This window comes from Rattus norvegicus, chromosome 3 (assembly GCF_036323735.1).
Source record: "Rattus norvegicus strain BN/NHsdMcwi chromosome 3, GRCr8, whole genome shotgun sequence".
NCBI lineage: Eukaryota > Metazoa > Chordata > Mammalia > Rodentia > Muridae > Rattus > Rattus norvegicus.
In genome coordinates, this window is record NC_086021.1 from 104,025,797 (window position 1) to 104,042,758 (window position 16,962).

A 16,962-nucleotide genomic window follows, 5' to 3' on the forward strand; every position below is an offset into this window, starting at 1 on the left:
TCTCTGTCTCTGTGAGTTCTGAGACTACTCATTGATTTATAACTCATGGGCAGTGCAATGCTGCAAGACTCCTGCACTTTGAGTAGCAAGGTAGTACACTTTCAGGCTAATGGCTATAACCAAGGGTCAAGTCTTTATTTCGCCAAGAAAGAGTCATATACTTGTCAGAGTTTATATATCAAGGGAATGCCATCCAGCCCAGCTAACACACACGTTGCCATGCCATTAGGAACCTTCTACACATTCTGCTTTTATTAGAAAGTGTTGTGGAAGCACTCAGCTTCTAATGCTTGCCTAGATTTTCTGGATGATAGATAGAAGGAAAGTAGGATTTTATGTGCAAAGGAATTAGGAATAAACAAGATCTAGAGAGACTATGCATGGCTAAGGCAGTTGAATTGCTTTTTGGTCCTTTACAAGGTCTTATCTAATAGGAGATCTATTAGATAAGGCAATGAAGAAAGCTGAATGCAGTCTTAAGAATTGTGGACTTAGGATTGGTGACCTGAATGCTCTTTCCCCTGACACACTGAACATTTACGTTGGGTTAGATCACTCACTTTTCTAAAATAAGTATGAACAGGTAGGAGCCATTTAGAATTTCTACTGCATTTTATATTTTAAATCCAATTTATCAAAGATGTTCAGGTTACTAGGTTACAAAGTAGTATCTTTGGCATTGGGTAAAACATATTGACCCAGATGGCAAGTTCCAGGCATTCTAAATTTACATACTAAAAAAACAGACAGGAAAATGTCCCCAAATGTAAGACAGTTTGGCCTTTAAACTTTATAGATTATATAGTTACATATAAAATAAAGAAAAGGAGAAGGGGCAATTCTGCTAAGAAGTTAGGGAAATATTTTCAAGGAAGAATTTGAATATAGATTTTTAATTTTTATTTTATGTTCTTTAAAATTTTCTTTCAATGTGCTTTGATTATATTTACCAGTCATCTACTCTACCCAGATCCATTCTCTCTTCCATACCACTAACTTTATGGGCACCCCTGATCCAATCCAGCAAGGACTGTTTGAGCTGCCCATATATTCTTGAATGTGATTCACTGAAATATTGTCAACCCACTAAATGCCTCCTTGTTAAAATCCAGCATCTAGTAACTGCCAATATACCCTTCTTTTCATGCCCACCTCTCTTCTCCACGCTGCTTATGTTTTGTCTGAGCCTCTGCAGGCCTTACATACCCTGTCTCAACTGCTATGGATTCTTACGTGTAACTGCCTTGCTCTTGTGCAGAAAACAGATTATTTTTGTAGCAATCCACTAGTTATAGCATTCACAATCATTCAGTCCCCCTTTGGTCAAAGATGCTTGAGTATTTGGAACAGGAAGTGTGATACAGTCACCCCAACTATGGATGAGGATTTCATAGTCTTTCATTCTGTACACATTAATCAGTTGTTGATTTCTGTGGATGTGGGCTTTTAACATAAGAACCTAATAGAGAAATACCATGAAGAGATAGAAATCACTAGATTACATAGATCTTTGTAGACACAAAGATGGCATTCTTTGAAATTTAGCAAAACCCAGTTTTGTATTGGACTGTTGAAAAATAAATGACACCACATCAGAGTGATACTTCAGCAGCTGAATCTCTCAAAAGTGTTTTTTTCATAGTAGCTTGTTCCCTTAGTGACCAGGAGGCTGCTTTTATATAATCATTTTGCCTAAACACAGGAGCACAAGACTTCTGAGTAGATATGAACCAAAAATGAGAAAACATGCATCACTCCAAATCATTTTCAACACACATGTCCATAGCTCTTCAATTTCTCTTTGTTGTTTGAACACCAAATAAATTGTTTGTTATAGTTATGTTGGAACAATAGGCTTAAGAAAAATGTCTGATTTTTCCCCTTCCTCCATTTGCACGTGATAAGCCATATGTAAGAACCTTGATTCTGAGGCCCTTACAATCTTCTGTAGATGTGATCTCATGGCCTGAATGGAATAAGACTGGGGTCCTATCTAGTTTATTCATCATCCATACAGACTCAAGATCAAGTGTAGACAGAAAGAAAAATGATCAAGAGAGTTAACCATTATAAAATACAAGGACAAGTTTGGAACCACAGCCCAAAAATGAAAGAAATTTTAATTTCAAGAGGATTTAAAGACTGTAAAGATGCCAAGAAACAATGACCAGAGCCAGGCCCAATGTAAGTTGTTTCAGCCTGGACGTGCCACTGCACATCTTTTATCCTCCAACTTTGTAAGACACTTCTAGAGCACAGGAGGATAATAAAAAATTTGTGCGGCTTCCAAATTTTGACTTTGTTGCATTCCACTGAGACTGACACAATGTACTCTGTTTACTAAATTTGTTTTCAATCCATCCAAATTAATTAAAATTCATAAAGACAATTTGAGTTCATGATTCTACTTTTTTCCCTTTGAGTCATCTGACCTGTTGCAGTTCAAACTCACCTTGCCTCCTCTGTGCCTGTCTCTGCCATTGCTGACTCTTCTGTAACTGCTTTCCTCCACACTCTGACTTCAGCTGTGTGAGCTAGGGATTGTTTGGATTTTTGTCAGATAAAGCTATTGATTTCCAGTTACTGACAGTAACCACCCTTTAAAGACATCTATGGCGGTGGTACAGATCGTTTAGCATTGTTTGCTTTGTTTCTTTTTTTTTTCAGTGTGAAACACAAAGGATACATTAGATATCAGTAACATACATGAGAAGGCTATAAAGGATAGGTATTAGGGTAAGAAGAAGGATATTAGAAAGTGAGAACAACATTTGATGAGTGCTGACATATATCAGATACTAAGTAGTGTACTAGAATCTGTGTACATGGGAGGCTAGTCAATCTGTATGGGGCAAGTGGCACCTCGTCACCAGACATGACCTTGTGTTAATGTTTACATTGACCCTTCATCATCAGCATCACACTAAGAGAATTTCTAACCAAAATCCCTGTTGTCCAGTACATTCATATGTAGCAGAGATTTAAGAATATGCATCTTTATCTTCTTCTTCTACTACTAGGTGTTGTGAAAAGGACATTCCTTTTCTTACAGACATCTTCAATGAAGTTGAGATTATCAATTTACAGAAAAAAAAACTTAAGAAGGATGGGTATTGAATAAAAGTTACAGGTACCCCTCTTCCAAGCTTCCTGTGATGTTCACCATCTTTCTATATACAAGTCCCGTCTTTTTGTGTGACTATGATCTATCCATCTTTTAGTCAGTGACATAGAACTATGCTGGGTCTTATCTCCCAAATTAATAGATGCTCTATGTATAATCTATTCATGCTTAATATTCACACATTGTTTTTTATTATTTTTCATTTAAAATCTGAACCTAAGGTTACTAGTAAATGATATTTGAGGTTTTGAGCAATTGTCCTTTAAATGGCACAATTATGAAACAGTTACTAACTACATGAAATTAAGAATAGTGTTAGGAATGTCAGAACTCTGCTGCCAAAACGAATCAATCCTAAAACAAATCAAACAACAAAAGTTAGTCTTCATACAAAGCCTCACTCTCTAAGGCACAGTCCCCTGGAGGCAACTGTCAGAGGCCAGTCTACACATATGGCAATGCCTTCTGCACATGTAGTTAGTTTCTAGAGCCTTGCTATCCCATGAACAAAGAGAGCCTCAAGGGCTTTCTCCAGTCAAGCTCTACAATTGGCTCACTAATGCTCACCTTCTGTTTCTCAGAGCATTTTAAACAGAGAGTGTAAAAGGGAGTCTGGGGAGGGAGGGTGCTGGGAAGTGTATTTTCTGGGCCATGAAATAATTAACAGATACCAGTGGATGCTCCTGAAGAATCACATGTTCTTTGGAGAATAAAGATTAGTTTTTTTAAAAAAAGTTATCTCCTTCTATGGGAAGGATTCAGTCATATGAGGAAAATAGTAATTACAGGGGAGTATTCGGGGCCATATTACACTTTGGCAAGGCCTGCAGCTCCTCACTCCAGCAGCTGCTGTTCCCTTTACAAAGTTCCTTTTTTCATCTCAAATAATTAACGTGAGATTTTAAAACGCCTGTGCTCTCTTATACTCATGTTGGCTGCTTTGTCTTCTTAAATAGAGGTCACAATGTTTAAAATCAAACCTAGGTCTTGGAGTGTGTCTCTGCTTTCCTTAAGACACTGGCTTTGTGGCAGATGTTGTATCGTAGAATGAAGAGAATTCTGCTTGCCCACTGTGCTCAGGAGGCATGAAGGGCAGAATGAAGCTGTGCGCCCTGGTAGCTTGTTCTCTGCTAGGCACTTGTTCTTTATAATGTCTCAGCACTTCCGACTGGCAGGGGAAAATATTGAGACAGTTTCTTGGCACTAGACATAGAAAATACCAAAGTGTAGGCCACTGGAGAGATTTATATTTTGAGGACAAATAAGAATTGAAAATAATAAAACCATGCATAATTATATTTATAAAAATAATAAAGCCATGCATATGTTGTCTTCAGAGAGTATGCAGATCTACTGAGTAGAGCTGAAGATGATAAGCTGCCTAAATGATGTAGATGTGTTCATCTATTGTCTTTTCAACATACATCTCTGACAATAATTTTGACAGTAAAATAATTGGAAAACAAGAAGAGCAACATGGCAACATGTAAGGAAGAGATAAACAATATCTAGTACCATTTTAAAATGATTTTTATAAAATATAATTTTACAGTGTTTTATTTGTAATGATCATGTATTTAATCCATAGACAAAAATCAGGTGTTTCTCTTCAGCAGCTTGTCACTATGTGTTAATTTCCAATTCCACTCAGTCTAAGGTTGTATTCATATAATGGATTTGCTAAGTGTTTTAACATGCAATGTGACTCAGTGAATAGCTTTAGTGAATCTGGAGGGAAGGTATGGTATCGTCTGGGAAATTATAAACTGTACATGGAAAAGAGAATTTATACAAAAATCAATAATGATGCAATTGTGAACTCTATTAATAAGGTATTTGTTTCATAGGTGTTACCCTAAGTGATGTTACAGGCATATTTTCTTTTATCTAGTGTAATTGTCACCTAAGACCTTGTTAGCATAGTGTCTCCATGGTCTTAGAAATGTGTGGAATACATTTCCCAGTGTCATATGACCATCAGCTACAATTTAAGCAACTTAAGCCCTGCTGTTTCCATGGTTTCTAACTCAGCATAAATATGCCAAGATCCAAGTATCACAAAAGAAAACTTCAGCCTGGACTACATATTTTAAGATGAGTAAAAGAAGCCATGCTTACATAAACTTTTACTGTTAAAATAAAATATGGAAATCGGAAGTAATCGCTGAGTGTTGAGTTTTACCCAGACATTCACACTCCAAGAATCTACCATGAAAAGCAATATTTGAAAACTTAGACACAAGTGTGCATTGCTACTACACAGAGGACATTTAGGGCTGCCATGGCGAAGAGGAGGAATTGTAATGGAATCCTTTGTATAAGGATGAACTGATGTTGCTTAGCATCTCGTGGTACACAGGGCATCGGCAGACAGGGTCTCTTTCTTCCAAATTCTCAGTAGTTCTGGGTTTCTGCTCCTGTAGAAGAATGTCCTGTTACTATATAGATGGACTTCTATACACATGTGAAAGACAATTTTGGAATCCCTAGATTAGGGTTCAGCATTCTGACTCTAACACTAGACTTTGTGTGCTGATCTTTGCCTTCAATTTAATGACTTTAAATGGCAAATAATAATACTTACCCTACAGCCACTTTGCCTTAAAATTGGATAAAAAGTATGCATGTGAAGTGATTATCATAGTCCCAGCAATCCTAGACGAAACTAATTTTATCTAAAGGAAATTATAAAGTCTGGTTAAACAATGTTAGCACATGCTCTTGGGACTTCAAAGACTATTCATTAGTTTGAGGTTAAAAAAAAAAAAGAGATGTTTTCATAACGGACAACTCGGTTTCTGTTTTGTTTTTGCTTTTGTTTTTTCTGAGTATCAAGGTTTATTGTGGGGTTTTTTTGTGTTTGTTTTTGTTTTTTAATTATTTTCCTTAGTTACATTCCAGTTGTTGCCCCTTCCCCTCCAGCTACTCCCCTCCATTTCCTCATCCTATTCATCCTCCTCCTTGTCTCCAAGAGGGTGCTCCTTCAATCCCCTACCAGGCATCCTCCTTCCCTGGAGCCTCAAATCTCTTGAGGATTAGGCACATCTTTTCCTACTGACTCCAGACCAGGAGCTCCTCTGCTTTATATGTGCCAGGGGCTTCAGACCAGCCAATGTATGCTGCCTGGTTGGTGGCTCCATTTCTGTGAGCTCTCAGGGGTCTTGATTAGTTGAGACTGCTCATCTTCCTGTGCTGTAGCCCTCCCTTTTAGCTTTTCAATCTTTCCCCTGATTCAACCACAGGGGTCCCCAACTTCAGTGCAGTTGCTTGTTGTGCCATTCTGAGGACAGCCATGTTAGGCTCCTGTTTGTAAGCACATCATAGCAGCAGCACCCCCACCCCACACACACACCCACACTCACATACACACAAACAAGTTAGATCCCAAGTTCGTCTGGTCACTGGGCAACTTTTTCAGTCTTTCTTCTACATTTTTGTCCCTACAATTCTTTTAAACAAGAACAATACTGGGTCAGAAATTTTGACTGTGTGTTGGTAACCCAGTCCCTCTACTTGAGGCCCAGTGTATCTACTGGAGGTGGACTCTTCAAGTTTCTTCTGCCCAGTGTTGGTCATTTTGCCTAAGGTTGCCCCCATTGTTTCCTGTTTTCTTTCTTATGAACAATAAAATGTTGGTTTGGGGCAAGTGTGTTAGAAATCTGTGTCGCTTTCTTTATCTAATAAATGAGAGTAGTAAGCAGAAGGTACCTTCCAGAGTTTTGTGAGTATTAAATAAAAATATACATAAGAAGTCATTAGAGCATTGTTGACCACTTTTAAGATGTATGAGCTCTTGTTATTCCTTTACTTAATGAATCTAGATGTTACATAACATATAACATTTGTCTACAGAAATGAAAATTACTCTAAATTGTATTGTTAACTTAGTGACCTTTTTATCTGACTATCATTGCACTGAAGTAGAGTATAGGAAACCATTTTTTAAGCACCTTCAAACTGTTTGCCTTTTTTTTTTCCTTTTTGTTTCCTATGCAACAGAATCAGCTTTCTGAATCTATTCGTTCCATTTGACTTTTCAAAATATACACATTTTTCAGGTAACCAACAATATTTAAACCAATCATAATATATATTGAACTTTCAAATAATACTTGTAAGTGAGGTCGGGTCATCTCTGCTTTGAGCTTACCTTTCTTTTTACTCATCAGAAGTAAACAAAGAGGACATACTGGCTAATAAATATGCATAGAATCAAATGTGAAGGATTTGGGATTTGAAGTCAAATTTTCCAAAGAGGACTCTGAAGTTGGATTTACAAATTGCAGAACTTTGAATAACAACCTAAAAACTCATATGACACAGACAAAGAGCAAGCAGGTAGAATCTGATATGAAGGACCTGGTCCCAGAAGGAGAGGCATGCCCTCAAAGGACTCTTGAGAGGTGGGCTTCACTAGGAACTGGGAGAAAATATCCAGATTGATAGTGCAAGTGACTGGGGAAGTTGAGGCTTGATGATTCAGTGTCTTCTACCTTATGTAAAATATCATCAAATGTAAATGATAAGGCACAAAGTGTTTAAACTGCTGAATTATATACTAGGTACCCAGATAACAACTTTCTTAGAATTGGGGTGTACAGATACTGTTGCACTAGGATAGTTGCCCGGAAAGGTATGAAGAAAGCAGTTGAAAGAACACTTCTGATGGAAGTAACCAGCAGCCTTTCTTGAGACAGGAAGCCTGAAACTTTGTTCTTAAACGTAGCAACAAAGATACAACTACCTTGGCTTACATGTTTTGCCTCCCTTTTTTTTTTTCTCTCTACATTCTTGTTGATTGAAAGAGATGAGTAGCAAGAAGGGAATTGAAAAGACTGGAAATACAAATATAGAACATAATTCAAATACATTTGTATTTGAATTGTATATAAAAAAAAACTATTCTTTCACTTGATCAGTAAAATTTTTAAACAGGTAATTTTTGTTTCTACTGTATCTGGGAAGAACACATTCCAAGTTGATAGCCCTGAATTTGTAAACAATATGAAATTTCTATGTCTATAAAGCTTGATGTTTATGGATGAGTTTAGTTTGTCCTGCTTAAGAAGGAAGTTAGAACAGAGTAGAGACGATCATCCATTTTGTTCTTTTTGGATTATCATCAAAGATATAAATACACTGACTCATTTGGACCATTTAAGCTCTATTGTTCTGATTAAAAATAAAACTTTATGACTGGAGAGATGGTTCAGCTGCTAAGAAAGCTTAGTGCTTCTTGAGTTTAGTTCCCAGAAGTCATGTGGGAACTTCTTATGCCCTCTTTTTATCTGCATTGGCACCTGAATTTGCCTGTACATTCCCACACACAGACACATGCACACAATTTAAAACAATATAAACTGTAAAAAAAATAAGACAAGAAATTTACTTAAGGAGAAATCTTCTATATCTTTGCCATAGAATACATGCTATGTGGAATATGAATTGTATAAATTGTGGCATATATGTATTCACAATTGTAGCCAGACTCTAAGGCTTTTTTAAATGTCATACTTAAAAAAATAGAACATTCCATTTAAAATGACTATATCTGACTATGAAACTATATTTATGATATCTGTATACCTAGCCTACTTTTAAAATAAGTATAAATTGATTTTTCATATAGTGTTAATTTCATTATTAATTGTAGCAATTAATTGATTTTAGCATTTGGCATATTAATCATCCATAAATTTCAAATATACACATACCACTTTAGTATAGTATTCATTATTGCATGTTGCATATATAATTTATTTAAAATAATTGATAGCATTCTAGAAGATTTTTTACATATATATGCACATTCATGTATATATATATATATATATATATATGTATATATTATAGTAACTTTTGACTATTATAACAACAATGGCTATTGGCTTCTGGTGACTTCAATATGCTATACAGCTTTTGAACCCTCTTTTAGAAGTTACTTGGTTTTGCATTTTATTTTGATAATTGCTGTCCTCAAAAGTTGCTGCCTGTCAGAAGTTGAACTGGAGGCCTGCAGAGGTGACTTGCATGAGTCGAGAGTCTCTCCCCGTGTTCACATTCTGCCTTCCACCACCGATTAGACCAAATCTTTTATTCCTCATTTATCATGTATTTGATGGCTGTATTTTCTGTGCCAGACAAGACAGCCTGCTTTCCAGAGCTTACAGCTTGCTGAGGCAAGAACACAAAGGGAAAATCATTACCATGAAGAATCAGGAGCAGGTGTAGTATAGAGTGTTCCTCAGCGTCCACTGGCACCCGAGCCTTTGAGATGATTTGCTGTTTGTCATTAGTGGCAAGTTTGCCCGTTGTTATATGAAGCAGAGAACAGTAGGAAAGGCAGAGATTAAAATCACAGTAGCAAATATTTTTGTTCATTAATATTTCCTCCACATTCTTCTCTTCATCTACTACCTACAAGCTGGGAAAGGCATTCGGGTGTTTATGAGTAATTGCTATTGACTTCCCTTCCTCAGAATCCTATTTCCATCGGTATTTTGGCAATCTTCATGTAGATGTTCCATAGATGCCTCAGATTCATTTGGCTGAAAATAAATTCATTGCATGCCTTCTTCTTATAAAACCATTTTCTTTTTCTATGTGCTTAATGTTCGTCAAGTATAAATCACTTCAGCTAGAGTCTGGGGTCCTCAGCCACTGTTTGGGGCCTGCTTGATTTGCAAGTGTAATTGATTTTCAAATCCTGCTCATCTCCTTCTAATTTTGCCATTCCCTCTCCTGGGTAACATTCTCTTTATACCCCACATTATTAGGGTAAGAAATCAGTTTTCAAGTTGCTAGGCAGCAACAGTTGAAAAGGCCCTGAAAATTAAGTCAGTATCTTGTTTGTGAAATATTTTCCCTGTATTTCCCATTTCCCAGAGAGTGAGGAATGCTTCTCTTTAACACAGAATAATCATTTGCAATTTTATTGATTGGTAAACATCAAAAGAGTCTCACACAGCACTGCACAGAGATACACGTGCTAAATTTCACACTCTTGCCCTTCAATGGAATTTTACACTTCTGAAGGAAATTCCAAGTATGAATATGATGTTTTTCAATATTCCGACTGCTCAGAGTACAGATGGGAGATGATGCTGTGCACACAATTCAGGAAAAGGAGTCATTAACATACAACTCATGACATACACATTAGCCTCAATCATCTTTCTATGGTCTTGAAATATCCTTCTGCTCTGTAGTCTTTAGTGAGTCATTTGTTAACCCATAGTGTATACCTATTTGAGCAAATTTAGATCGAAAGGAATACTACATATAGAACAAAGTGTGTGTGTGTGTGTGTGTGTTTGTGAGTGTGCATGTGCGTATTTGTGTATGTGTATATGTGTGTTTGTGCATGTGAGTATCTTTGTGTGTGAGTGTGTGTGTATGCATGTACATGTATGTGTGAATTCATCCTATGGGGGTGAGGGATGTACAACTCAAAGCATCCTACAGTGTATAGGTGGTAAGGAAAAACAATTAATAAATACTTTCATACTGTCTTTCACACTGGCTGCAGCAGTACATAAGAGATACTCCTCCCACCCACCCCTACACATTTGTTACTGGATTTTCTGTGTGTTTTCTTAACAATGACCGATCTGGTTAGAGTGAGATAGAATTTCAAGGTACTTCTAATTTCCGTTTCCCTGACCAATAATAAAGCTGATCATCTTTTTTTTTCCTTTTTTTCTGCTTTTCATTATTGACTAGCAGGCACATTTCCTAGCTGGCAGAGTGATTGACTACCATACAGTAAACCCCCGGTTCAAGATGTAGCATTGCAAAAGTGGAGGCAGAAGTATCAAAAGTTTAGGAATATCCTGAGCTACATAGGGCATCTGAGACCAGCCTAAGGAAACATAAACCAAAAATCGAATATGTATTGCTAATTTTTATTCATCTTTAAAAACTTCTGTTCAATTCATTAACTTGTGGTTGATTTCATTGCTTGGCCTCTAGCATTTGAAATTATTTATAGAATGAAGTTTTAATAAATCTCTTTTCATATAATAATATGAACTATATAATTTTATAAGACTGGCAATAATGTCTCCCATTATGTATGCTGCCTCCTGCCCTTTGTTGGTGATCATGGAGGAGAAGCTTTAGAATGTCACTCAAGCCTCACAATCATTGTCTGAGCTATTGAAGTTCATTTCCAAAAGTGCGTGCTAGTACCTATATCTTGAAATGCTTACTTCTGTTTTAACTGGATAATTTCAGAGCTTCAGCTATTTAATTGACATCACTGATACATTTTTCATTTGTGTGTGTTTATGTGTCTGTGTAGGATGATAAAGATCTAGATTAACTCTTCGACATATGAGTCTCTTAACTACTTTGAAAATAGTTTTATGTCCTAGAAGGATATAGTTTGAATCCATTTTAGTGTCAATGTAGGTTAAAAAGAAAGTTTGGATGCTTTCAAAATGTAAGTTTTATAAGGGTGTGGGGCAACAGCACAAGGAAGGAATTCTGAGAAGAGGTGTCTTTGAGAAGACAATTACTCCTTAAATAGGTAGGAAAAGGGGAAAGTTAAATTTGCTTTGAAGCAAATTATGCGATTATGGCTTTCTGAGTCTCCAAATGACTTATTCATCCTTTGATTTTTTTTTTGAGTAAATTAAAGCATCTTACATGACATAAGTAATCCATGGCCACATATGTGGCCTGTGAATCCTGAGGTGGCCAAGTAGTCTAGCCCTGTTAACTAACAGGAGAATTGTTGAAATATGCATATTTATTGGTCACCAACTAAAAGATTAAATTTGTTGAACAAATAGATTTTGTGCATCCATCTGAAATAGAGTAGCTACCGGAATGCTAGGACGGGCAATTCTACTTCTTTGATCCTTTACCTATCAGTTATGACGTCTTCAAAATGATAAAGGGAAATACTGTGCTCAAGGAAAGTCTCGTGATGCACAAACATAAACCCCTCAGAGAACCTGTGTCTGAAAGGATGATTGGTGACCATCATCACACAAGCAAAGAACCATGGTTAGCACCATCTTATAATTTATGGTGAGGTCTTTAGGAAAATATGACTGGGCGTCATTATGCTGCATCTATTCTATTTTCTGTAAAGCGGATGAATGTGGGATCGTTTGTACAGCATAATAGCTTTCAGCATGGAATAGAGAGCAAGTTTATTACCTGAATTTCCCCTTCCCCTGAGTGGGATTTGTTTCACTTTGAAGTAGGATTCTTAAAAAGAAAAAAAACCACAAGCCATAGTGCACAGTATAGTTTCCTTGAAATGAAGTCTAAACTATAGTCTATTTTACTTTCCCAGTTTGCCTGGAATCCACAGAAACACGGCACAGATTGTTCTCAGCACTTAGGTTTGTAAACCTGTTACCTTGGTTTCCCTGTGCTTCAAAGGAATTAGGAAACAGAAGTTGGAAAAGAACATAGATTTATTTATAGTCTAGTAGATCTGGGTGTAGAAAGAAAGCCTGACTTCCTACCCATTGTACCTGTGTATTCTGTGTACGCTTGACAGTTTATAGAAAGCATGAAGACATAGGTTAGACTATTGGCAGATTTACCTATAATACTGTTTAACCTTCCGTCCTTTATCTTTCTCTTTCCAAGCTGTCTCTTTTCTCTTTGCTTGCATAAGTCTAGTCTGAGGAAAATGAATTTAAAAAAAGCTATATTTTTAAAATAATGAGCTTGTGGAATGTAAGATTGTCCCTGCAACCCTTCCTCACTCTGCCTTGGCAGTTTTTTGTCCCTATGTACATTTCCCTGACAGACAACAGTGGGAATGTGAATCTTTTCTTTGGTGGGGCCAGCTTCATCTAGAAGCTTCTTAAATATTAATTTTAAATGTACACAAAAAGTGCTTTCCTGGTAGCTGAAGGAGGAACATGGGTGTCTCTTTATATTTCCCTTACTTCCAGAGACTTAGTCTGTTTCATAGACGAAATACAGGAATCAAGCTTCAGTAGGTTTATTCCCATTAGAAGACTATGATACTTTAGATGTGGAAGTTGGTAAATGTCCTACACAGCTTTCCTACTTATAGTTATTGAAAATGGCTGGTAAGACTCCATTCAGAAGAGATGATTTCAGGATATGAGGAAAGAATATCTGGACTAGAAAGTGGGTTCTGAAAATCCTGATTTCAAGTTCTCTGGTCTTCTGGTTCGCTCATCACTCCTCTGAGATTGCTTTTCTTCTGTAAGACAGGGATCCCACACCTAAGAAACAACAGACTACTATTTCAATTGTGTGAGGTAGCCCAGAGCATATCCTAAGGGAGGCAACAGGTCCCTTGCTCAATAGTGGATCTAGTCGCACTATTTGCAATGAACCTAAAGGAAAAATTGTTTTCTACACATTCTATTCTTAATCTGCATTCTATCTCATTTTTCTTATCTGAAGTTAATGTCGATTAGGAATAAATGACATTCCTTGGTGTTTCTTCCATTTTCGACATATTGTCTTTCTTTCCTAAGTTAATTCCTATTGTTTCCGAATTTACATAACCGCTAGTTGACTCAAGGGAGCAGGGGAGGGTGCATATATTTAAATAAGAAGCCTTCATCAAAGGAAGACTCTACATTTTCCTCCCCCCTTTCCTGCCACACATTCAGAAAAGAAACAAGCACCCCCTGTTGCTTTTAGGCCAGTTAAAGAGGTGGGATATCAGTAATAAAGGATTTATTTTGAGTTTTACCAAGAAGCTGACTTTGACAGAGGAAGGGAGTGAGATGTAAGTAGAGTGAAAGCTGCCATCCCTGTATTCTTCAACAAAGCATCACCTACTATTTTTGTAGAAGAGAGATAGTTATAGGACAAATTATGTTCAGTGCTCATTAAACATGGGGAAAAGGAGGAAGACAAGGATTATCTGCTCCTGTCAAATTTTTAAGAGTGCTAGCACGCTCTCTCTCTCTCTCTCTCTCTCTCTCTCTCTCTCTCTCTCTCTCTCTCTCTCTCTCTCCCTCCCTCCCTCCCTCCCTCCTTCCCTCCCTCCCTCCCTCCATCCCTCCCTCCCTCCCTCCTTCTCCCTCCCTCCCTCTCTCTCTCTCTCTCTCTCTCTCTCTCTCTCTCTCTCTCTCTCTCTCTCCCACCCCCATCTACCTGTGCTAGGAGCACACCAACTCTGTGTGTATTCCTAAGTGCTGAGTCATCATGCCAGTCTCTCTTTTATCAATTGTTGTACTAACTTTGTTTGCCAAAGATTCCCAAGACGATATTTAAAACCAGAGCTGTCCCTTGATATTTCTGTCCAATATACAGGCTGAGTACCCCAAACTACCTTCTGGGTGCCTTATGTTCTAAATTATCACATGTAAATATGACAGGAAATAACAACCATTGAGCCTCACTATTCTGCCAGACTGATGAGATTTAATGAATGCTAAAAGTCTGTAAAACCAGAAGACCACCATATCCCTAGTTTTAAATAAATGCCTCCTCAGCTAACAGACATTCTAGTGATTGCTTAAAATTAAAGTTCACAGCATGTGCATATACATATGTACATATGTAATGAATCTGCTTTTAATCCTGGGAGAAAAATGAAACTATCCCTTTAGTACCCCTATCCTTTAAAAAGCAGAGACTTGGAAGTCTCTGAGAACATAGAATTTAGAGGATCTCTAAGATAAACTGTAACTTGGCTTCACCAGCCTGCCTGCTTTATTTACCACCAGAAAAGGCCTCAAGACAGAGAGATTCTAACCAACCTAGAACTGAGGGGAAGATGGTTGGTGACTGACCTCAAAGCACTTTAGCAATTAGCTGTATTAGATCTGGTACGTGAAAAGTCTGCATAACTTTCATTACATCAGATAAACTAAAAATATGGAAATGGAGTCAACTTTATTATAAAGAATGATTACTAGCAAGAATGCACTACCAAGAGAGAGAGGCAGGTGGAATTGGATGGCTACCATAGTGTTGGTCTGGAGTTATTGAAAACTGTACAGAGAAGTTCTAATATACAGGCAGGCCACAGAATGATCCCAGGATGAAACGTTTGACCTGATATTATAGTCTGAAACTGTTACTGATAGGCTAGGCTGAGTGGTTGAATTATAAGCAAATCCCATCAACACTTTGACTCAGATATCTAGAGCGTGGGGATCCTAGCTCCTTCACTTTGCTTACTACAGTCTTTGTAGGAAATCACTACTCTTGTTGTAGGCTTTTTGTACTCATTTAAAACACTGAATAATTTCTAGAACATGTGGTTTGAAGGACTATTAATTGTGATAGTTTTGACAAAGTGTCATTGTACTATTGACCCCATAAAATTATCCACTATAGTCAAATATTTGATCAATGAGTGTAGCTTGTAAATGACAAAAGTTTTATCAAATAAAACAAACACACACACAGACACACAAAGACACACACATATACATGCACACACACACACACTCTTCATGTATATTTACTAAAAATAATGGTGTTAGTCATTTGATGTGGGTAGCTTCAACTATCTGAGTAATTCATGTTTTTACTAAACAGGCAACTTATAAAGATTCCTTAGACCAATGTTTTTATTAGAGCTATTATATTTTATAATTGTTCTATAAGACTTGAGAAAAGCCCTCTGACACTATGTTAGGGATGCCCCACTCACAGAGACACAGAGACAGAGATCAATGCAATAAGCAAGAGGTTTAATGATCCAGTACACTGGGGTGACCCTGTAATCAGGACAGAGGTGACCCCGAAGAACAAAGGTACACACCCTTTATACTTTTTCAGGGTATAGGCTTTAGGTTACAGCATGAATTGGTTATTTCTCATTGGCGGGGATTATTACTTTTTTAATTCATTGGTGGCTGCCTATTGTCCTTTGAATTCATTGGAGGCCCTTGGTGGTACACAGGATGGGGGGTGGAGGGTCCTGCCCTTACTGTGGTTGGGACACTTCCTGAATAGGGTGTTTACTCAGTAAATTCTTGTGAAACTCCCTGGCCTCAAGCTTATTGGAAAGTCCCAGTCACCTGATGTTTTCTGAGATAGGTTTTTCTGCTTGATTCCCACATTCAATAGTTTTAGTCTGAATCAATGATAATGGTTTATACAGCAAATTCTTGGGGTCATTGTTATATTAGTTTTATTTGAAGAAGATATACTTGATTTCTACTATCTCAATTAGAGTCTACTAAACACAAAGAAAAGATTTTTTTAAATGACATTTATGAATATTTCAACCTTGAAGTGTTACATGATAAAGATAGTAAATAGGTATGATAAATTTTATTTTGTTGATTATAAATTGGATTCACAATACCTAGTTAATTTGCTTAATGTACACCTTATGCAGCAATGTGTGTTTAAAATAGAGACACGGAATGGTTTTAACATATGAAACAGCTTCAAAGGTTTAGCACCACAGAATCTAGAGAAGCAATTGTGTTGCTGAGGAGAACGCACAATTCTAAGCATGATAGGTATATGTCAATTACAAAAAACTGAACTTGGGTGGAGTAGTTTCTTGGAATGTTTTAGAAAAGACAGAAAACTCAGGGCTACAGGAGTGGATTAGTCACCAAAGGAAAGGTGAAGAATGGGTGTAAGTTTCTAGTTTCTGTCCCATGACGTTTTCACCTGTCACTCAAGTGTTAGAGTGCCATAAAGCATTTGGTTCCTGGAAGCCCCTTAAACCACAGGTGAGCGAGCATAACAAAGAAAAGAGCTGACTGTACATATTAAAAGGAAGAGTTAAGACAGTGAGAACCCATGTGAGTGAAGGAAGACCATGTCCTGATGAAAACAACCGTGCTGCAATTGCTATGTATAGTATACTTCATGCAGGTGAAACACTTTTCGTATGCTTTCTAGTTCAAACACAC

The 16,962-nt window shown here is 37.2% G+C and overlaps 1 protein-coding gene across 30 annotated transcripts in view; it reads left to right on the forward strand.

Annotated features, from left to right (window-relative positions):
* Lrrc4c (leucine rich repeat containing 4C) overlaps positions 1 to 16,962 on the forward strand; it is a 1,379,071-nt gene that overhangs the window by 1,265,645 nt on the left and 96,464 nt on the right. The window lies entirely within an intron of this gene.